We start from the raw sequence: 24,655 nt of genomic DNA, 5'->3' as shown, positions 1-24,655 counted from the left end.
TGCCTTGCTAACTTCCTTCCGCTTTATTGATTTTGAATTGTCAAGTAAAACCGACAAGATAAATCGATAAAATTCTCTCTTCAGAACTCACTCATGCATGATACTGACAATCACTACTTTGATGTAAGGCAAACACATGATACCAGGATGGAATATGTACGAAAAACAGGACGACATGGCATGTTCACAACTGTTTGTGTAAACTAAGCAGAAACCATTCCAACAAATAAGAAGCAATGCAAGCTAGACACCACATGAAAGATGCAACCAATATGACTCTGCCAAGTTAAAAGCGTCCCATCATAAATGGAATTTCAACAAATTAGAAGCAGCGCATGCTATAAATGATATGAAAGATGCAACTAATATCGCACTGCATATACTAAAGGTGTCTCGTCATATTGATTGATGCGGGATACAAACAACCAATAGTTTTATGTAAGGACATGCTTAATAGACAGATGTACTATGTACTAAATACAGGAAGGCATGTCACATTAACAGGTATAATGTATAAGCTAAGCAGACTAGCACATGCAGTTTAACCAGATTGGAAGAATTACAATCTAGACACCATATGCAACATGCAACCACATATCACGCTGCCAAGTTAGAGCAAGCACCTGTGATGCTAGTGTAGGGGAAATGTTGTAATCAACTACAGAGCTACATTCACTATCTTCATCTACCATTTCTGTTTCTTGAGGATCATGTCGGGAGGCTGACGCTGCATTCTTTAAATGAGGAGTAGTCCCCTTGCCTGCCTGCCTCATCATAAGTGATTAATGAGGGATAGACAAAAACATTAGTTTGATGTAAGAACATGGTTAATACATAGATGTACTAGTATGTACCAAAAACAGAAAGGCATGTCATATTTAAAGGTATAATGTGTAAGCTAAGCAGATGCAATTTAACCAAATTGGAAGCAATACAAGCTAGACATCTGACTGGAGTGGTGAGCATGATCAACTAGGACCTGAGAGCCTGATGGGAGGCGGGCTGCTTCGCCACCATCGCAGCTTTTTAGTTGGCTTCCAGGTGATGCCTATCTTTACTAGGCTTGTCACTGGCTCGGCCAGTGCCCTGACTAGCTATTTTTCAAGACCGACTTCGGCCTTTTGAATACAAGCTAGACACCATATGGACATGCAACCACATATGACACCATGAAGTTAAAGCAAGCACCTGGGATGGTGGTTCATTGTGAGCAAGGTCATCAACTCCAGAGCTACGTTTACCATCTCCATCTGCTGATACTGCACCCTTTATAGCGCTGTAACGTGTCGTGCCTAACCGTGAAGAAAGCTGGCTCAACTTCTCTCTTATCTTTTTTGCTTCTCTCAAGGCAGACTCTGAAATACCCTTGCATAAAAACACAACAGTGAGAGTATGGGTGAAGTGTGTGCAGAACTAGTGCACTGTAAAAGTAGCAGATAGCAGGTGGCTGAAAAATAAATGACAGGAGACATATGATAGCTCTACAACAGTGCATGGCAAACAAAATTAGATTCTACTCCGTATGATTTTGTAATATATGAGCATAGGAAATGCAGGTACTCCTCCAGCACACCACCTCATGTGGTCATATCTAAGATAACAGTCGACTGAAAATAAAGAGGTTAGTCGATTTTTTTAATGAACTATCCGATCTATAAGGAACGGGCAGATGGCCTTCGTCTACCTCCCGCCAGTCACTGTTGACGATCTTTCTCGAATCGCCAGCGACCACCGGCCCAGACCCCTGCCTCCGCCGCCCCGCCCTCCCCTCGACCTCACACCACCATCGTGCTTGGCAGCGCCCCCAGGCCATCCCTTTAATCCCGACCGACCTCCAGATCGGGCGCCAGTAGCTCTAGGCCGCACACGCCCCTAAGATAAACACCAAGGCGCTGCTTCCCCGGCGTAATAGGCATACTAGCGCCTGTTACACCGGGGAATGCTTCCGTTAATAGGGATCAACTGGCCAGAAATTGAAATTCAGGGGGCAACGGACCTCTAGCCAAGGTGAAATAGTATATGAGGAGAAACCTTGTGCATCGCGAGTTACTAGGAACATCTAGTATGAAGAAGAAGCGGTCAACTAGTGTCTTCTGTGGGATGAATACCGTGCAAGCAGACACGTAAGATTTGCACAAATAAGGGAAGAGGAGTACCTTATCGGTTGCCAGTGTGGTGTCGATATGTCACGGCCATCTTCTTGTTTTTCCCAGGGGAACTGATGTTTTGGAGAGCCATGGATCCTTGGACAAACCCATGGCCAAATTGTTGACTGTGTTGCCATGGCCGTATATCGACAGAGGGGAAGCAGATCCGAGGCGGCGAAGGACGGCGTAGCAGGAACAACTCTGGTGCGGTGGATGGTGGCGAAGTTGGAGCGGCAGCGGTGAGGCGCGGGACGGCGTGGTTGAACTGGCTCGGGTATGGAAGGCTCGGCCTCGACTTCAACTACTAGCCATGGAGGGCATTGCGGTTGAGGTTGCGGTGGACGACGACGTCGGGGTATCGGCTCCGGCGTGATGGAGGAGGGCGGCGGTTGATGGGTGGGATGGGGTGGCAGACAAAGGATGCCGGGGTTTCACAGCTGGTGGAGAGGTAGTTTTGGCGCCCACGGAGTACGAATGGGGAATCGGATGGGTGGGCGGGGGGCGGGGGGGGGGGGGGGGGGGAGGGGGAAAGAGAACCATGCTTTGGTCTGGGACGCGCTTGTTTTTGGCTTTTTGAACAGAAGATGGGACGCGCTTGTTTGAAATTTGGGGAAAGTACAAACTTTGCCCCCCTCTTAAATTTCAGACCTACTGCGGGTCGGGGGTAGGATGGTAATCCCAGGTGTCCCAAATAGTGGGCGGGAGTGATTTCGGTCGCGCGCATGTGTGCTTAGGCGGCCATTGTGTATGAATGTTTTTCGGAGGCGGTTACGTGGCGTCTAGATGAAGCTACAAACCTACCCTGGTTTAGACCTTTGGACATCGGGCCGGTAGGTTTCACGGGTCAGAGTTATTAGAAAAGGTAATTTCCTTGTACTACCAAACATTGGTCTCACGCAGTTTCGGGCGAGTAGAGGCTCTTTTGGCGCTTCGTTCGAAATTTTGAAACACAAGCATTCACGTTTAGAGTACTCTTGAACTATGAGGATTGACCTAAATAGACAATGTTATATTTGACCTTGTATGTTTGAAAGCCTCATTAAATTATCCACTTATTTTTGAATTTTTGACACTTGAAAATCCTATAACTACGATTATTGTGGAATGGAGGAGCTAAACTTGAATCTATTTTGTACACGACTACATATGCTATTATGTACAAAATCAGAGCAAAGATTGGTGCCCCCATAATTTAGGTATGATTTACAAATGCCATGATATCAAATTCAAATAATTGAATGGACTTCATGTTGAATTCGATTTTTTTAAACCACCTTAAGTTGAATTCAAATGTATGCTAGTTCATAGGTATCTATTTATAATATTCATTGTGTAACTTTCGTATGTATAATGTGCTTTACACACACAACATGAACTATACTCACGTTTATATTCGATTGCTAAAGCGATGCATTGTCTGGAGTTCAAAATACTAACTATGTGGATCAATTGTGTCGAATAATAACATAGACATGCTCAAATTCGATAGAATCTAGATGTCTGATGGATCAATGACCGCTCCTTGCGCGAATTGCAAATATCATGATCCCATCCTAATATTTGGATACAATTTATATCTTTAATCAATGTGTACAACAGTCTTTTACGTGTAGATTCACTCTCCATCGGTGGTCTCTCACACATGCTCACACACTCTCTCCTGAGGTGTCTTTCTCGCACACATGCTCTAGATATAACCCTCCCTCCCTCTCGTAACCATTTACAACTGTTTTCACTACTCTTTATCACAAGCACTCTTCCTCTTGCAAGCATACACACGCACAATCCCCATCAACCCTTTCTATATATATACATGGACCTGCCTATGTGTCTCATGTACGCACATTATCTTTAGGCCTATCTCTCACGCATTGTCTCACACCTATCTTCCTAATCAACGAGTATGATTCTAGCAGAGCATTCTGTAGGATGCCCCTTAAAATTAGGTTGGATCAATATCAATATCAGAGATAAAGGGGTTACCTTAGTCCGAGAACCTAGGGTTACAAATCCTAGCCGGCTTTGTCAGTGGACACAGAGTCCTTCACAATTCTACTATCTTTGTCTTGTACGACTAGTCATCCATGGGTCTTCCTAAATGCGTCACAGGCCGACCAATGTGGCGCAGGACGGAACCGAACGAAGGGCCTCACCTCAACCCACCGGACCTCACGCGGTGATACACCCTCTGCCCCCACGTCTCATTATCTTCTCACACCCACACATACCAACACAAACACCACACACACAAAAAATTTCTCCTGGTGCCTCTATTCCCCCCCATTGCATATACACACTCAAGGGAATGGAATCTCTCGTCGTGACGTAATATTCGTCTCTCTCTCTCTAGACCACTCTCATTTCTCGTGCTATCTCTCCCGCACACCCCCGTCGGCCCCTCTTCCATGCCTCTCTCGAATACGTAATACACACACATACCTCTCTAGGCCCCGCCAAATGCATCGACTACACATTCACACATGTTACATCACATACCCCATTGATCTAAAAAGCCCTCTCTTCACGTTTATTTCGCATACAACATTCCTTTTGAATAGTGTGGCCAAAAAATTATTTTAGAGTTTCTACATATATACAAAATTACAAAGTTATATGGAGGAGTACGAACGCTAATTTGCATTGCATGGTGCCCACAATGATATTTATTCCGCACTGTGAATTAGTATATTTTTATACTATATACAAAGTTAGTCATAATAAAGAGAAACGAAGAGCATCTCTCTCTCCATCGCATACCCCCCTGTACGCCCCTTTCACGTATGCACACAAAACTATCTCCATGTCCTCTAAAAGTAAGCCCCTAGAAAATTCACGCATGTTTCATCTTTCTCTCGCGATATATGCAATGACGATCATTGTATTTGAAGTGAAAGCACGATACGTACATTGGACTTCAGAATCCACTCATTACGGTCACCATTTATGTTTAGTGGTTATTATACAATCACGGGCTCACCGTACAACTCTGTATTTGCTCATGACATGACTAGTTGACCAGTTAAACGCTCCACGTGGCACCTCTAGTGTTGCACCACATTATCTCACTACCATGGTGCCCACCTGTCGGCTTGTATCTACTCTACATCTACACTCTTATAAAATACATAAAATACACTCTTATAAAAAACATAGTTGGTGATGATGGTGTGCCTGCCATCCTACAATATAGGCCATCCGATTTATATCTGACGGATAGGAAAGAAACTATGGCAATTTTGCAAAAAGGTACCCACACACCTCTCAACATTTGCAAATAAGGCCTTCCCTCGTTCATCCTTTTCTCTCACGAGATAAACTAGTCATACAAATGCATCTTGATGTTACGTGCAACGCACGGGCATCTTGCTAGTAAGAATGAAAACAAATGACAAAAATATATTTGGACGGTGGTTCGAAGTCATGACTGCGGGCACATCGGACAAGGTGGCCTTGTATTGGTATGCTGAGCCGTCTATTTTAACACACATGAGCTGGTGTGGTGATTATACACACACACACACGCATGCACACGAACTGCATGCACGCAACACTCACACAAACACATGCACCCACGCACGCACGCAACACTCACACATACACATGCAGCCACGCACGCATGCAACACTCACACGCACACACGCACGCATGCATGCACACACCAGTACACCACACGACCAACACACACTCTCACGCTCTAGTGCTCAACCTACACGTGCATGCGCACACATCAGGCCCTGACAGACACATACACAACTAGGTGATTCCTGTGCATGGGTTGGAGTCTTGTTGCGCCTGTGTAAATTTGTGTTTATCTGAACTTTTCCCTATGCGAACTGACATGTGGGACCCACAAGGAACATGGTCAATTTAACTAGTCAACATGGCGCCACACAGACTATTTGGCAGGTCAACAGAGTGCAATCCGATGCTGAACCGTGAGCAAGTGACTGTATAATCACCACAAAACATATATAGTGACCGTAATCAACTTATTCTGAAGTTCGGTGACCGTATTACGCTTTTCTCTCTGTAGGCCCTCCAAAACTACATCTCTACATGTTCTCGCATGTTACATCTAACAACTATGCAATACAACACTACCACTACACTCTAACACAATAAATCATATGTGTTTTTAGTTTTACTAGATATTATATTGTTAATTATTCAGTTTGCATACATTAAAATTGCCTTTGAAATGTATGGCCAATATCATCTACCGCGCGGGAAAAATCGCGCCCTTTCCTGTTTAATCGGGTTTGTATCGATGAATCGTGCGAAACAGCAAAACTATAGTACTATACAGTACAAGTGACAGTTCACTGGGCCGTCGTGTCGTGTACTCCTCCGTGGTAAGAGTGGAGCGCTCGCTTTCATAAATCTTCTAGTCCCTTTCGCCGACATGTGGGACATCAAGCTACCGAGTCCACGTGCCATACCGAAATACAGTGCAGAGCAGCAGGAGTGAAGCACCCCAGTCATGGCGCCGGCGTAGTAATGAGCAATGAGGCGTCAAATCACAAAGCTGCACCTTTCCCGCAGTTAAGTTGGAGGGACGAAGTAATAATGCTAAAAAAAGAAGTTGGAGGGACGAAGCAACCATCATTTCACTCATTGCTGAATCCGCTTCTCCCTCATCTTCTTCAACTTAACCACGTGTTGCTTCTGCTGTTGTTCTGCCTCATGTGGGACGCGGATCGGCTTGGTAAAGCACTGACACGTGAGACCACATGTTAGCAAACCGCCAAGACAACATCCTCTAAAAATAAGAAACCTCCCCCGCCATCCGTGCGGCAAAATCACCTCCTTTTTACTAATCTTGATTCTATAATTTTTTAGATCAATATAATTGAGATTTGTATAGATAGCACACAGGAGCAAAACCAAGTGGTACGGTTAAGGGCATCCACAATGTGTAGCCAAATGTGAAAATAGCTTTTGGCATCGTGGGAACCATTGTGGATGGTGTTGCCAAAGCCAAAAAGATGGAACCGAAGCTCCCTGATTGATTGATTGAAGGAATAGAAAAATGCAACGTCTCTCCTCTTTCTCCCATGCTTGGACGCATGTAGTACAATATAGAGCACAGAGTCTACTCCCCTGTCCCTTCTATGACAAATCACAAAGTAGTGAGGCATCAAATCACAAAAGCACGGACAGAGCAACCATCATTTCACTCTTCGCTGACTCTGCTTCTCCATCTCTTCTTCGAGAAACCATCTCACTGCACTAAGCTGGACGGACGACGCTATTGTGTACTCCTAGTAGTACTAGTCCTTTGGTTCAACGGACTTCCTGGATGCAAATAAGGCGGTTGTCTCGGCTTGCAGGCGGCACTTGCGAACGACTTACCATGGTCTCCCTCAATGGTGTTCTCCGTCGAACGCACATCGCCAAACCACAAAAAAAGATATCGTCGACGTCACCGCAATGGGGAAGGAAGTCAAATATAGTTACTACCTCCATTTTTTTGTACACAAGGCCAGCATATCAAAATTACAATTTGCAAAAGGCCACTAACACTAATCGAGGCAAAATTGATGGGGTTTGCCTCGTACTAGCAACCAAGGACATTAATATTGCCTGCATGCATGCGGAAGTGAGAAGGTTGGTTTGCATGGCGCTGCATTAATCAAGCGATGAGGAGTGAGATGGTTAGCTCTTTGGTCTTTAGAGAAAAAAATATGCATTAATTGACACGTGAAACGAGGATTTGTATCGATTAAATCGCGCAAAGGAAAATCCCGCCTTTCTTTTTTAACACTAGTATTCCTAGTACGTACGTACTTATCCTATTTGGGTCTAGGCCTTGCATTGCCAAACTTCGCCACACATTTTTGTCAAGCTTGCCTAAAGTTTTCAACATGAGAAGGAGGTACACTTGCGCACGGCTGTCGCGGCCGCACTGCACCCTCACACGGTCGCTCCTGCACGCCGCGGTCGCACCGCACCCTCACACATTCGCTCCTGCACGCCGCAAACCCAACCAAAGGAACGAACCCTCACTGACACGTGCTGTCGCATGTGAACAAACCAAACTCAGCCATCCTACCATTGACACATAATTTTTGTTCATAGAGTATGTTTATCCAACCGCATGTTGGGGAGTATCCGTACAGCCCGTGCGGTGGTCTGTTGGGGAAGAAGAAGAGGTGAGGAAGAAGGAAAGAATGGCTAGGAGACGTAGGATATTCATCCAACCGCCTGAAATGGTAGACTGACCCAAGTTAGGCGACTTGCATAACAAATATATGTTTTTACAAAGCAAAAGATCCATAAAAACAACAACATAAAGAAAACTATCACTGCTCATGGAACGAGACGGCCTCGTCGTCTTTGGCTGCCGGCGCGAACCAGCCCTAGCTGCCGACGTGTGTCTCCGCACCATGGTTGTCCTCGGCCTCCAGCTACTCGTTCATGCGGAGCGTGCGGGCGCTCTGCACGGACGAGAGCATAGCCCGGTTCAAGTCGAGGATGTCCGGTTCCGCCTGCAGGAGGGCCTCAATGGCAGCCGCATCCGCGCGCTCCGCATCGAGTCGAGCCTCCGCCGCCCGGTTCAAGTCCAAGACATCCGGCTCCGCCTGCAGGAGGGCGTAGATGACAGCGGCATCCGCGCGCTCTGCGTCGAGTCGAGCCTCTGCCGCCTGGTTCAAGTCCAGGACGTCCGGTTCCGCCTGCAGGAGCGCCTAGATGGCAACGGCTTCCGCGCGCTCTGCCTCAAGTTGAGCCTCTGATACGTCTCCGTCGTATCTATAATTTTTGATTGTTCCATGCCAATATTATTCAACTTTCATATACTTTTGGCAACTTTTTATATTATTTTTGGGACTAACATATTGATCCAGTGCCCAGTGCAAGTTCCAGTCTGTTGCGTGTTTTATGTTTCGCAGAAAACCAACATCAAACGGAATCCAAACGGGATAAAAACGGATGGAGAATTATGTTGGAATATTTGGGATTTTCTGGAGGAAGAATCAACGCGAAACAGTGTCCGAGGTGGCCACGAGATAGGGGCGCACCCACCCCCTGGGCGTGCCCTGGGCTCTCGTGGTCCAACCGTAAGGCAGTTGACGCTCTTATTTTTCCGCAAGAAAGCTAATTTTACGAGAAAAATCTGGGCGAAAGATTCACCCCAATCGGAGTTACGGATCTCCAGATATAAAGGAAACGGTGAAGGGGCAGAAACAGAGAACGAAGAAACAGAGAGATAGATCCAATCTCGGAGGGGCTCTCACCCCTCCCACGCCATGGGAGCCAAGGACCAGAGGGGAAACCCTTCTCCCATCTAGGGAGGAGGTCAAGGAAGAAGAAGAAGAAGGGGGGCTCTCTCCCCCTTGCTTCCGGTGGCGCCGGAACGCTGCCGGGGGCCATCATCATCACCGCGATCTTCACCAACACCTCCATCATCTTCACCAACATCTCCATCACCTGCCCCCATCTATATTCAGCGGTCCACTCTCCCGCAACCCGCTGTACCCTCTAATTGAACTTGGTGCTTTATGCTTCATATTATTATCCAATGATGTGTTGCCATCCTATGATGTTTGAGTAGATTTTCGTTGTCCTATCGGTGATTGATGAATTGCTATGATTGGTTTGAGTTGCATGTTTTATTATTGGTGCTGTCCTATGATGCCCTCCGTGTCGCGCAAGCGTGAGGGATTCCCGCTGTAGGGTGTTGCAATGCATTCATGATTCACTTATAGTTGGTTGCGTGAGTGACTGAAACACAAACCCGAGTAAGTAGATTGTTGCGTATGGGATAAAGGGGACTTGATGCTCTAATGCTATGGTTGGATTTTACCTTAATGAATCTTTAGTATTTGCGGATGCTTGCTAGAGTTCCAATCATAAGTGCATATGATCTAAGAAGAGAAAGTATGTTCGCTTATGCCTCTCCCTCAAATAGAATTGCAATAGTGATTACCGGTCTAGTAACATAGTCAATTGCTTAGGGACAATTTCATAACTCCTACCACCACTTTTCCACACTTGTTATATTTACTTTATTTGCATCTTTATTTAAACAGCCCCTACTTTTTATTTACGTGCTCTTTATTATCTTGCAAACCTATCCTATCACACCTACAAAGTACTTCTATTTTCATACTTGTTCTAGGTAAAGCGAACGTCAAGCGTGCGTGGAGTCGTATCAGTGCCCGGTAGGACTTGAGAGAGTATTTGTTCTATGTTTAGCTCCTCGTTGGGTTCGACACTCTTACTTATCGAAAGATGCTACAACTATCCCGTATACTTGTGGGTCATCAAGACCTTTTTCTGGCGCCGTTGCCGGGGAGTCATAGCGTGGGGTGAATATTCTCGTGTGTGCTTGTTTGCTTTATCACTAAGTAATTTTTATTTGCTATTCTTAGTTGTTCTCTATCTTTAGTTATGAATATGGAATGCAAAATACCAAAAAAATTAGATGTACTTGCTACTCATGTAGATGGGGTAACTCCTAAAACCCCCGACTCTCATTATGTGAGAGATATTTTGTACTGCTTTGATAATCCTGAGAAAACCCCATTCAACATTATAATGGGAGACACGTTGGATCAACGTGAATACTTTAGGGATTATCGCTCGACACAAAAAGGGAAACTATTATGGGATCAATTTATATGTTGCGTTGGTATGCCTGGAATTTATGCTTGAGATATGATATTACTTGTTGCTCTAGGATGGAGGCTCCACACCTTCCCTTTTCATGCAAATTTGATGATAATTAAACCTTAGCTTCTTATGCTAATGGTATATATGATTACTATGATGTGGAATAAATAGAAGAATTTGTTGCTTTTAAGGCTGCTTATGAAATTGAAGCTTTGTTTGAAAAGTATGAAGCTTTTGATGATGATGGTTATAGGCCTAAAAATCTTGCTATACTTAGATATTGCTATGAAAATTATGAATACAATTACTATATTAATGCTTTTATGAAGAAAGTCTCCGCTGTCCAAGAAGAGACTAATATTTTGCAGGAAGCTATGGAAGAAGAAATTGATGAAACTGTGAGCTCATTGGATGAAAAAGATGATGAGGAGAGCGAAGAACAAAAGGAGGAAGAGCGGATTAGCTACCCGTGCCCACCTTCTAAAGAGAGTAACCCTCCAACTCATACATTATTTAATTCCCCTTCGTGCTTACCGAAGGATGATTGCTATGATGATTGCTATGATCCCTTGAATTTGTTTGAAATTTCCCTTTTTGATGATGCTTGCTATGCTTGTGGCCAAGATGCCAATATGAATTATGCTTATGGAGATGAACTTGCTATAGTTCCTTATGTTAAACATGAAATTGTTGCTATTGCACCCACGCATGATAGTCCTATTATCTTTTTGAATTCTCCCTACTACACTTATCGGAGAAGTTTGTGCTTATTAAGGATTATATTGATGGGTTGCCTTTTACCATTGCACATGATGATTTTGATGAATGTAATATGCATGTGCTTGCTGCTCCTACTTGCCATTATTATGAGAGAGGAACTTATCTCCACCTCTCTATGTTTCCAATACGATAGAATTGCAAGAAACTGTTTATACTATGCATTGGCCTTTACTATGTGTGCATGAATTGTTCTTTTATGACATGCCGATGCATAGGAAGAGAGTTAGACTTCGTTGTTGCTTGATATATGTTACTTTGTGCTCACTACTAAATTACAAATCATTGTTAATTAAAATTGGCTTTGATATACCTTGGGATCCGGGTGGATTCATTACTTGAGCACTAAATGCCTAGCTTAATGGCTTTAAAGAAAGCGCTGCCAGGGAGACAACCCGGAAGTTTTAGAGAGTCATTTATTTCTGTTGAGTGATTTTATATAGTTTAAAAACAAAAAAATAAAGAGGGGAACCTAAAAACTTTTCAAAAAGGAAAGTGAAAGTGAGAGAGACAAGCATTGTTGAAGTGGGAGAGCTCCTTGAACTTTGTTCATGCTCACGGAAACTTTGTGAATCTTGATTACAGAAACTTTTCATCAAAAATAATTATCCCCTTGTACAATTCCATTGTATTATAAAAATAATGTGCCAAGGTTTGCCTTTAGGATGTTTACAATGCTTGTTGGTTTGTACGGTGCAGGACAGAAACTTTGGCTGTAGTGCGCGATTTTACATTTTTAACTGGAACGTCAATTGGTTCTGATTCCTTTTGCACTGTCTTTACGTACAACTTGTTTATTTTCCTAATTTTGGTAGAATTTTGGGGTACCAGAAGTATGGTGGATGTTCAGATTGCTACAGACTGTTCTGTTTTTGACAGATTCTATTTTTGATGCATAGTTTGCTTGTTTGATGAATCTATCAATTTATAATCAGTGGTTTAAGCCATGGAAAAGTTATATTACAGTAGACAAAATGAAAAAACAAAATATGAATTGGTTTGCTACAGTACTTAGAGTAGTGATTTGCTTTATTATACTAACGGATCTTACCGAGTTTTCTGTTGAAGTTTTGTGTGGATGAAGTGTCTAAATCGAGGAGGTCTCGATATGAGGAAAAGGAAGAGAGGCAAGAGCTCAAGCTTGGGGATGCCCAAGGCACCCCAAGTAAATATTCAAGGAGACTCAAGCGTCTAAGCTTGGGGATGCCCCGGAAGGCATCCCCTCTTTCTTCAACAAGTATCGGTATGTTTTCGTATTCGTTTCGTTCATGCATTATGTGCAAGTCTTGGAGCGTCTTTTGCATTTAGTTTTCATTTTTCTTTTATGCACCATGCTGGTATGAGATAGTCCTTGGTTGATTTATAGAATGCTCATTGCACTTCACTTAAATCTTTTGAGTATGGCTTTATAGAATGCTTCATGTGCTTCACTTATATCATTTGAAGTTTGGATTGCCTGTTTCTCTTCACATAGAAAACCGCCATTTGTAGAATGCTCTTTTGCTTCACTTATATTTGTTAGAGCGTGGGCATATCTTTTGTAGAAAGAATTAAACTCTCTTGCTTCACTTATATCTATTTAGAGAGATGACAGGAATTGGTCATTCACATGGTTAGTCATAAAATCCTACATAAACTTGTAGATCGCTGAATATGATATGTTTGATTCCTTGCAATAGTTTTGCGATATAAAGATGGTGATATTAGAGTCATGCTAGTGGGTGGTTGTGGATTGTAGAGACACTTGTGTTGAGGTTTGCAAGTCCCGTAGCATGCACGTATGGTAACCGTTGTGTGACAAATTTGAAGCATGGGGTGTTTCTTTGATTGTCTTCCTTATGAGTGGCAGTCGGGGACAAGCGATGGTCTTTTCCTACCAATCTATCCCCCTAGGGGCATGTGTAGTAGTACTTTGCTTCGAGGGCTAATAAACTTTCGCAATAAGTATATGAGTTCTTTATGACTAAAGTGAGTCCATGGATTATACGCACTTTTACCTTTCCATCATTGCTAGCCTCTTCGGTACCGTGCATTGCCCTTTCTTATCTCGAGAGTTGGTGCAAACTTCGCCGGTACATCCAAACCCCGTGATACGATACGCTCTATCACACATAAGCCTCATTATATCTTCCTCAAAACAGCCACCATACCTACCTATTATGGCATTTCCATAGCCATTCCAAGATATATTGCCATGCAACTTTCATCGTCATCATATACATGACTTGAGCATTTATTGTCATATTGCTTTGCATGACCGTAAGATAGCTAGCATGATGTTTTCATGGCTTGTCCATTTTTTGACGTTATTGCTATGCTAGATCATTGCACATCCCGGTACACCGCCGGAAGCGTTCATATAGAGTCATATCTTTGTTCTAGTATCGAGTTGTAAGTAAATAAAAGTGTGATGATCATCATTATAGAGCATTGCCCCATGAAAAAAAAGAAAAAAGAAAAAAAAGGGAAAGGCCAAATAAGCCTAAATAAAAAAGGGGGCCAAAGAAGCCCACCGAAAAAAAGAAAAAAGGAAAAAGAATAAAAAAAAGAAAAGGGGCAATGTTACTATACTTTTTCCACACTTGTGCTTCAAAGTAGCACCATGTTCTTCATATAGATTGTCTCCTATGTTGTCACTTTCATATACTAGTGGGAATTTTCATTATAGAACTTGGCTTGTATATTCCAACGACGGGCTTCCTCAAATGCCCTAGGTCTTCATGAGCAAGCAAGTTGGATGCACACCCACTTAGTTTCTTTTGTTGAGCTTTCATACATTTATAGCTCTTAGTGCATCCGTTGCATGGCAATCCCTACTCCTCGCATTGACATCAATTAATGGGCATCTCCATAGCCCGTTGATTAGCCGCGTCGATGTGAGACTTTCTCCTTTTTTGTTTTCTCCACATAACCTCCATCATTATATTCTATTCCACCTATAGTGCTATATCCATGGCTTGCGCTCATGTATTGCGTGAGGGTTGAAAAAGCTGAAGCGCGTTAAAAAGTATGAACCAATTGCTCGGCTCATCATCGGGGTTGTGCATGATGGGAGCATTTTGTGTGACGAAAATGAAGCATGGCCAAACTATACGATTTTGTAGGGATAAGCTTGCTTTGGCCTTGTTGTTTTGAAAAGACATGATTGCTTTATTGGTACGCTCGAAGTATTATTGTTTTTATGTCAAATGATATACTATTGCTTTGATTCACTCGTGTCTTAATATTCATGCCATGATTAGACATATGATCAAGATTATACTAGGTAGCATTCCACATCAAAAATTATCTTTTTTATCGTTTACCTACTCGAGGACGAGCAGGAATTAAGCTTGGGGATGCTGATACGTCTCCATCGTATCTATAGTTTTTGATTGTTCCATGCCAATATTATCCAACTTTCATATACTTTTGGCAACTTTTTAGATTATTTTTGGGACTAACATATTGATCCAGTGCCTAGTGCCAGTTCCTGTCTGTCGTGTGTTTTATGTTTTGCAGAAAGCCAATATCAAACGGAATCCAAATGGGATAAAAACGGACGGAAAATTATTTTGGAATATTTGGGGTTTTTCGGAGGAAGAATCAACGCGAAACAGTGTCCGAGGTGGCCACGAGATAGGGGGCGCACCTACCCCCTGGGCGCGCCCTGGGCTCTCGTGGGCCAACCGTAAGGCGGTTGACACTCTTCTTTTGCCGCAAGAAAACTAATTTTATGAGAAAAATCTGGGCGAAAGATTCACCCCAATCGGAGTTACGGATCTCCATATATAAAGGAAACGGTGAAGGGGCAGAAACAGAGAACACAGAAACAGAAAGATAGATCCAATCTCGGAGGGGCTCTCGCCCCTCCCACGCCATGGGAGCCATGGACCAGAGGGGAAACCCTTCTCCCATCTAGGGAGGAGGTCAAGGAATAAGAAGAAGAAGGGGGGATCTCTCCCCCTTTCTTCCGGTGGCACCGGAACGCTGCCGGGGGCCATCATCATCACCGCGATCTTCACCAACACCTCCATCATCTTCACCAACATCTCCATCACCTTCTGCCATCTATATTCAGCGGTCCACTCTCCCGCAACCCGCTGTACCCTCTACTTGAACATGGTGCTTTATGCTTCATATTATTATCCAATGATGTGTTGCCATCCTATGATGTTTGAGTAGATTTTCGTTGTCCTATCGGTGATTGATTAATTGCTATGATTGGTTTGAGTTGCATGTTTTATTATTGGTGCTGTCCTATGATGCCCTCCATGTCGCGCAAGCGTGAGGGATTCCCGATGTAGGGTGTTGCAATGCGTTCATGATTCACTTATAGTGGGTTGCGTGAGTGACTGAAACACAAACCCAAGTAAGTAGATTGTTGCGTATGGGATAAAGGGGACTTGATGCTTTAATGCTATGGTTGGGTTTTACCTTAATGAATCTTTAGTATTTGTGGATGCTTGTTAGAGTTCCAATCATAAGTGCATATGATCTAATAAGAGAAAGTATGTTAGCTTATGCCTCTCCCTCAAATAGAATTGCAATAGTGATTACCGGTCTAGTAACATAGACAATTGCTTAGGGACAATTTCACAACTCCTACCACCACTTTTCCACACTCGTTAAATTTACTTCATTTGCATCTTTATTTAAACAACCCCTACTTCTTATTTACGTGCTCTTTATTATCTTGCAAACCTATCCTATCACACCTACAAAGTACTTCTAGTTTCATACTTGTTCTAGGTAAAGCGAATGTCAAGCGTGCGTAGAGTCGTATCAGTGGCCGATAGGACTTTAGAGAGTATTTGTTCTACCTTTAGCTCCTCGTTGGGTTCGACACTCTTACTTATCGAAAGAGGCTACAACTATCCCGTATACTTGCGGGTCATCAAGACCTTTTTCTAGCGCCGTTGCCGGGGAGTCATAGTGTGGGGTGAATATTCTCGTGTGTGCTTGTTTGCTTTATCACTAAGTAATTTTTATTTGCTGTTCTTAGTTGTTCTCTATCTTTAGTTATGGATATGGAACGCAAAATACCAAAAAAATTAGATGTACTTGCTACTCATGTAGATGGGGTAACTCCTAAAACCCCCGACTCTCATTATGTGAGAGATATTTTGTACTACTTTGATAACCCTGAGAAAACCCCATTCAACTTTATAATGGGAGACACGTTGGATCAACGTGAATACTTTAGGGATTGTCACACGATACAAAAAGGGAAACTATTATGGGATCAATTTATTATGTTGCGTTGGTATGCCTGGAATTTATGCTTGAGATATGATATTACTTGTTGCTCTAGGATGGAGGCTCCACACCTTCCCTTTTCATGCAAATTTAATGATAATGAAACCTTAGTTTCTTATGCTAATGGTATATATGATTACTATGATGTGGAACAAATAGAAGAATTTGTTGCTTTTAAGTCTGCTTATGAAATTGAAGCTTTGTTTGAAAAGTATGAAGCTTTTGATGATGATGGTTATAGGCCTGAAAATCTTGTTATACTTAGATATTGCTATGAAAAATATGAATACAATTACTATATTAATGCTTTTATGAAGAAATTATCCGCTGTCCAAGAAGAGACTAATATTTTGCAGGAAGCTATGGAAGAAGAAATTGATAAAACTGTGAGCTCATTGGATGAAAGAGATGATGAGGAGAGCGAAGAACAAAAGTAGGAAGAGCGGATTAGCTACCCGTGCCCACCTTCTAATGAGAGTAACCCTCCAACTCATACACTATTTAATTCCCCTTCGTACTTACCGAAGGATGATTGCTATGATGATTGCTATGATCCCTTGAATTTGTTTGAAATATCCCTTTTTGATAATGCTTGCTATGCTTGTGGCCAAGATGCCAATATGAATTATGCTTATGGAGATGAACTTGCTATAGTACTTATGTTAAACATGAAATTGTTGCTATTGCACCCACGCATGATAGTCCTATTATCTTTTTGAATTCTCCCTACTACACTTTATCGGAGAAGTTTGTGCTTATTAAGGATTATATTGATGGGTTGCCTTTTATCATTGCACATGATGATTTTGATGAATGTAATATGCATGTGCTTGCTGCTCCTACTTGCCATTGTTATGAGAGAGGAACTTTATCTCCACCTCTCTATGTTTTCAATACGATAGAATTGCAAGAAACTGTTTATACTATGCATTGGCCTTTACTATGTGCGCATGAATTACTATTTTATGACATGCCGATGCATAGGAAGAGAGTTAGACTTCGTTGTTGCTTGATTTATGTTACTTTGTGCTCACTACTAAATTACAAATCATTGTTAATTAAAATTGGCTTTGATATACCTTGGGATCCGGGTGGATTCTTTACTTGAGCAGTAAATGCCTAGCTTAATGGCTTTAAAGAAAGCGCTGCCAGGGAGACAACCCAAAAGTTTTAGAGAGTCATTTATTTCTGTTGAGTGCTTTTATGTAGTTTAAAAACAAAAAAACAAAGAGGGGAACCTAAAAACTTTTCAAAAAGGAAAGTGAAAGTGAGAGAGACAAGCATTGTTGAAGTGGGAGAGCTCCTTGAACTTTGTTCATGCTCACGGAAACTTTATGAATCTTGATTACAGAAAATTTTCATCAAAAATAATTATCCCCTTGTACAATTCCATTGTATTATAAAAATAATGTGCCAAGGTTTGCCTTTAGGATGTTTACAATGCTTGTTGGTTTGTACGGTGCAGGACAGAAACTTTGGATGTAGTGCGCGATTTTACATTTTTTACTGGAACGTTAATTGGTTCTGATTCCTTTTGCACTGTCTTTACGTACAACTTGTTTATTTTCCCTAATTTTGGTAGAATTCTTGGGGTACCAGAAGTATGGTGGATGTTCAGATTGCTACAGACTGTTCTGTTTTTGACAGATTCTGTTTTTGATGCATAGTTTGCTTGTTTTGATGAACCTATCAATTTATATTAGTGGATTAAGCCATGGAAAAGTTATATTACAGTAGACAAAATGCAAAAACAAAATATGAATTGGTTTGCTACAGTACTTAGAGTGGTGATTTGCTTTATTATACTAACGGATCTTACCGAGTTTTCTGTTGAAGTTTTGTGTCGATGAAGTGTCTAAATGAGGAGGTCCCGATATGAGGAAAAGGAAGAGAGGCAAGAGCTCAAGATTGGGGATGCCCAAGGCACCCCAAGTAAATATTCAAGGAGACTCAAGCGTCTAAGCTTGGGGATGCCCCGGAAGGCATCCCCTCTTTCTTCAACAAGTATCGGTATGTTTTCGTATTCGTTTCATTTATGCATTATGTGCAAGTCTTGGAGCGTCTTTTGCATTTAGTTTTCATTTTTCTTTTATGCACCATGCTGGTATGAGATAGTCCTTGGTTGATTTATAGAATGCTCATTGCACTTCACTTAAATCTTTTGAGTATGGCTTTATAGAATGCTTCATATGCTTCACTTATATCATTTGATGTTTGGATTGCCTGTTTCTCTTCACATAGAAAACCGCCATTTGTAGAATGCTCTTTTGCTTCACTTATATTTGTTAGAGCGTGGGCATATCTTTTGTAGAAAGAATTAAACTCTCTTGCTTCACTTATATCTATTTAGAGATGACAAGAATTGGTCATTCACATGGTTAGTCATAAAATCCTACATAAACTTGTAGATCGCTGAATATGATATGTTTGATTCCTTGCAATAGTTTTGCGATATAAATATGGTGATATTAGAGTCATGCTAGTGGGTGGTTGTGGATTCTAGAGACACTTGTGTTGAGGTTTGCAAGTCCCGTGGCATGCACGTATGGTAACCGTTGTGTGACAAATTTAAAGCATGGGGTGTTTCTTTGATTGTCTTTGAGGGAGTCCTGGACTAGGGGGTGTCCGGATAGCCGGACTATCATCATCGGCCGGATTCCAAGACTATGAAGATACAAGATTGAAGACTTCGTCCCGTGTCCGGATGGGACTTTCCTTGGCGTGGAAGGCAAGCTTGGCAATACGGATATGTAGATCTCCTGCCATTGTAACCGACTCTGTGTAACCCTAGCCCTCTCCGGTGTCTATATAAACCGGATGGCTTCAGTCCGTAGGACGAACAACAATGATACCATAGGCTAGCTTCTAGGGTTTAGCCTCCTTGATCTCGTGGTACATCTACTCTTGTAATACCCACATCATCAATATCAATCAAGCAGGACGTAGGGTTTTACCTCCATCAAGAGGGCCCGAACCTGGGTAAAACATCGTGTCCTTGTCTCCTGTTACCATCCGCCTAGATGCACAGTTCGGGACCCCCTACCCGAGATCCGCCGGTTTTGACACCGACATTGGTGCTTTCATTGAGAGTTCCTCTGTGTCGTCACCGATAGGCTCGATGGCTTCTTTGATCATCAACAATGACGTAGTCCAGGGTGAGACTTTTCTCCCCAGACAGATCTTCGTATTCGGCGTCTTTGCACTGCGGGCCAATTCGCTTGGCCATCTGGAGCAGATCGAAAGCTACGCCCCTGGCCGTCAGGTCAGATTTGGAAGTTTGAACTTCACGGCTGACATCTGTGGGGACTTGATCTTCGATGGATTCGAGCCACAGCCGAGCACGCCGCACTGTCACGATGGGCATGATTTAGCTCTGCAGCCGGACAGTGCCCTGGAGGCCGCACACGAGTCTGCTCCAACCCTCAATTCGGAGCCGACTGCGCAGATCGAGGACGGGTGGCTAGACACCGCCTCGGGGGCTGCAACCTCTACGGCGATGGAGCTGAATACTGACCTTGTCCCTCGTGAAGCTCATGACTCTGAGGTGCCGGAGTCCTTGCCGGACTCTGAACCTCCCGCGCCCCCTCCAATCGAATCCGATTGGGCGCCGATCATGGAGTTCACTGCTGCGGACATCTTTCAACACTCACCTTTCGGCGACATCCTGAGTTCCCTAAAGTATCTCTCGTTATCAGGAGAGCCCTGGCCGGACTGCGGTCAGGACGGTTGGGATGCGGACGACGAAGAAATTCAAAGCCCACCCACCACCCACTTAGTAGCCACTGTCGACGATCTAACCGACATGCTAGACTTCGACTCCGAAGACATCGACGGTATGGACGACGATGCCGGAGACGACCAAGAACCAGCGCCTACTGGGCACTGGAAAGCCACCTCATCATATGACATATACATGGTGGATATCCCAAAGGATGGGAATGGCGAAGGAACATCGGAGGATGACCCCTCCAAGAAACAGCCCAAGCGCCGGCATCAGCGGCGCCGCTCTAAATCCCGCCACAGCAAGAATGGAGATTCCGGCACCGGAGATAATACCACCCCAGACAGTGCCGAAGACAACCCCCTCCAGCAAGATTCAGCACGGGAGGACGGATACGCCAGCCCTCATGAGAGAGCGGCAGACAAAGAGGTAGAGGATTACATGCCTCCCTCCGGAGACGAGGCAAGCCTCGACGACGATGAATTCGTCGTGCTGGAGGATCCCATCGAACAAGAGCGTTTTAAACACAGGCTTATGGCCACGGCAAACAGCCTCAAGAAAAAGCAGCAACAACTTAGAGCTGATCAAGATCTGCTAGCCGACAGATGGACTGAAGTCCTTGCGGCCGAAGAGCATGAGCTCGAACGCCCCTCCAAAAGCTACCCTAAATGCAAGTTGCTCCCCTGATTAGAGGAGGAGGCATATGAACCTGCATCACCAGCGGACAATACGGCTGACCGACCACCCCGTGGCCGCGACAGAGAGGCCTCTCGGCCCTCCACTAGAACCGTACCCCGGCATCGCTTGAAAAGCACAAGGCCACAGGGGAACGCCCCAGACTTGCGAGATATATTGGAGGATAAGGCAAGAAAATCAAGATCGATCTACGGATCGCGTGGGCGCCCCATGGTACGTGGCGACAACCGTCGCGCCGGACACAGCAAGTCCGGCCGGGCCGAACACAATAGACAAAGCTCTTTTGAGCTTCGTCGTGATATCTCCCAATACAGAGGCACCGCACACCCGCTATGCTTCACAGATGAAGTAATGGATCATCAAATCCCCGAAGGGTTTAAACCCGTGAACATTGAATCTTATGATGGCACAACAGACCCCGCGGTTTGGATCGAGGACTATCTCCTTCATATCCACATGGCCCGCGGTGATGATCTCCACGCCATCAAATACCTCCCACTCAAGCTTAAAGGACCAGCCCGACATTGGCTTAACAGCTTGCCAGCAGAGTCAATTGGGAGTTGGGAAGACCTGGAAGCCGCATTCATCGATAACTTCCAAGGCACGCACGTGCGACCACCAGACGCTGACGACCTAAGCCATATAATTCAGCAGCCAGACGAATCGGCCAGACAATTCTGGACGCGGTTCCTAACTAAGAAAAATCAAATCATCGACTGTCCGGATGCGGAGGCCCTCGCGGCCTTCAAACATAACATCCGCGACGAGTGGCTTGCCCGGCACTTAGGACAAGAAAAGCCGAAATCCATGGCAGCCTTCACATCACTCATGACCCGCTTCTGCGCGGGTGAGGACAGCTGGCTAGCCTGCAGCAACAACCTCAGCAAAAATTCTGGCAGTCCGGATATCAAGGACCGCAATGGCAGGCCGCGTCGCAACAAAAACAAACGCCGCATTAACGGCGACAATAGCGAGGATACGGCAGTCAATGCCAGATTCAGAGGCTCTAAACCCGGTCAGCGGAAAAAGCCATTCAAAAGAACTACCCCGGGTCCGTCCAATTTGGACAGAATACTCGACCGCTCGTGCCAGATACACGGCACCCCCGAAAAGCCAGCTAACCACACCAACAGGGACTGTTGGGTATTCAAGCAGGCAGGCAAGTTAATTGCCGAAAACAACGACAAGGGGTTGCATAGCGATGACGAGGAAGAGACCCGACCACCGAACAATAGAGGACAGAAGGGTTTCCCCCCACAAGTGCGGACGGTGAACATGATATACGCAACCCACATACCCAAAAGGGAGCGGAAGCGTGCACTCAGGGATGTATACGCGATGGAGCCAGTCGCCCCGAAGTTCAATCCATGGTCCTCCTGCCCGATCACTTTTGATCAAAGGGACCACCCCACCAGCATCCACCACGGCGGATTCGCCGCATTGGTTTTAGACCCAATCGTCGATGGATTTCACCTCACCAGAGTCCTGATGGACGGCGGCAGCAGCCTGAACCTGCTTTATCAGGATACAGTGCGCAAAATGGGCATAGACCCCTCAAGGATTAAACCTACAAAGACGACCTTTAAAGGCGTCATACCAGGTGTAGAAGCCAATTGTACAGGCTCAATTACACTGGAAGTGGTCTTCGGATCCCCGGATAACTTCTGAAGCGAGGAGTTAATCTTCGACATAGTTCCGTTCCGCAGCGGCTATCATGCTCTGCTCAGACGTACCGCATTTGCAAAGTTCAACGCGGTGCCGCACTACGCATACCTCAAGCTCAAGATGCCAGGCTCACGAGGAGTCATCACGGTCAACGGAAACACTGAACGCTCTCTCCGAACGGAGGAACATACAGCGGCTCTCGTGGCAGAAGTACAGTGCAACCTCTTAAGGCAATTCTCGAGTCCGTCCGTTAAACGACCGGACATGGCTAAACGCGCCCGGAGTAACCTACGACAAGACCACCTGGCACGCTATGAGCGCGCGTAGGAATGCGGCCCCAACCCCAGCCCCTGCAAAATTTCAAGACGGGTCCTTCGCGTACATCATTACGCTCTGAAGATACCATGGGCATAGGGGGAGGGGCACGACCACGATAGGCCCAGAATGCGGCTTAACCACACCAGGGGCTCTCAAGTATGTCGTTCTTTTTTCTTTTCTCTTTTACCCACAAGACTCCGTTCATCAGAGGCCCTGTCCGGCAGTAGACCTGCCGAACTCACGATGCAACAACCAGGGAGGGAGAAAGGCTACGACGAATATCCAGGTGGTCTCCATTACGAGCATTAAATCTGTTTTATACACCATTCCGCAGCCTACCCCTGGAGGGGGACATGTTTAATAGTCCCATCCCCTGCTTATCGCACCATTTGTATCGTTCTGCATTCACAACTGTATTTCTTGAATAAACAATGTAGCACCTTTTTGCTTACAATTGCATTTCTTTCTTATACATATGTTCATTTATGACATGTTGCATCCGTACACTTTGGTACGGCTAAATACACCAGGGGCTTATGTTTCCCGCATCATGGTGTGATAAGTCCGAACACTTTCACAAGTGCGGCACCCCGAACTTATAGCATTATATGCATCGGCTCCGAATCATGTCTTGGGTCAATAATTGGGTTTGCCCGACTCCCATGTTTTGGTACCTTACGTTCCGTTGTATCGGCTAAGGTAGCACTGGGAGAACCACTGCGATTGCGCCCCGGTTGAGCTGGGCGAGCGCCTCAGTGGAGAAAGCTAAAACTGACCGTCATGATGAGGCGAGAGCCGGTCGCTGTTCGAGAGGTTTTTTTGAGTCCCTAAAGACTTATGCCGCTTAGAGCGAGGAACCAGCTTTGTCCGGCCCAGGCGTGGATCCCAAATTCGGCCTTCCGAACACTAGGGGCTTCGCCGAAATTTAAAATTATAGAATTCTATGGCTAAGTGAGAGTGTTCAAGCATTATAAGTCCGGTTGCCTTGTTCGTTGTGTTGAGCGCCTCCCTAGATGGACCCAAAAATGGGAACAAGAGTGCTCAAATTTATCCCGAACACCCCAACACTTGTGGCATGGGGGCTGAAGCCGACGACTTGCCATCTCTCAGATTTGATAAACAGCCGCACAGAAGGTAATATTTTAAATTCACAAGCGTTGCTTAGCGCATATGAACAAAGTTTTCAGCACACAGGATAACAAAATGCGAGTCTACTCAAATATTACATCTTTGGAGCACTCACCCGCAATAGTGCGGGCACCCTTCAGAACAGTCTTATAATACATCTCAGGCATACTATACTCTTTGCCCAGCGGTGGCGCGTCTGTCACAAGCTTCTCAGCATCCATCTTGCCCTAGTGCACCTTTGCGCGGGCAAGGGCCCGACGGGCACCTTCAATGCAGGCGGAGTGCTTGATGACTTCAACCCATGGACACGCATCCACCAGCCGCCGCACCAGGCCGAAGTAGCTCCCGGGCA

This window comes from Triticum aestivum, chromosome 3B (genome assembly GCF_018294505.1).
Source record: "Triticum aestivum cultivar Chinese Spring chromosome 3B, IWGSC CS RefSeq v2.1, whole genome shotgun sequence".
NCBI classification, from domain to species: domain Eukaryota; kingdom Viridiplantae; phylum Streptophyta; class Magnoliopsida; order Poales; family Poaceae; genus Triticum; species Triticum aestivum.
Note: the sequence above shows the minus strand (reverse complement) of the source record.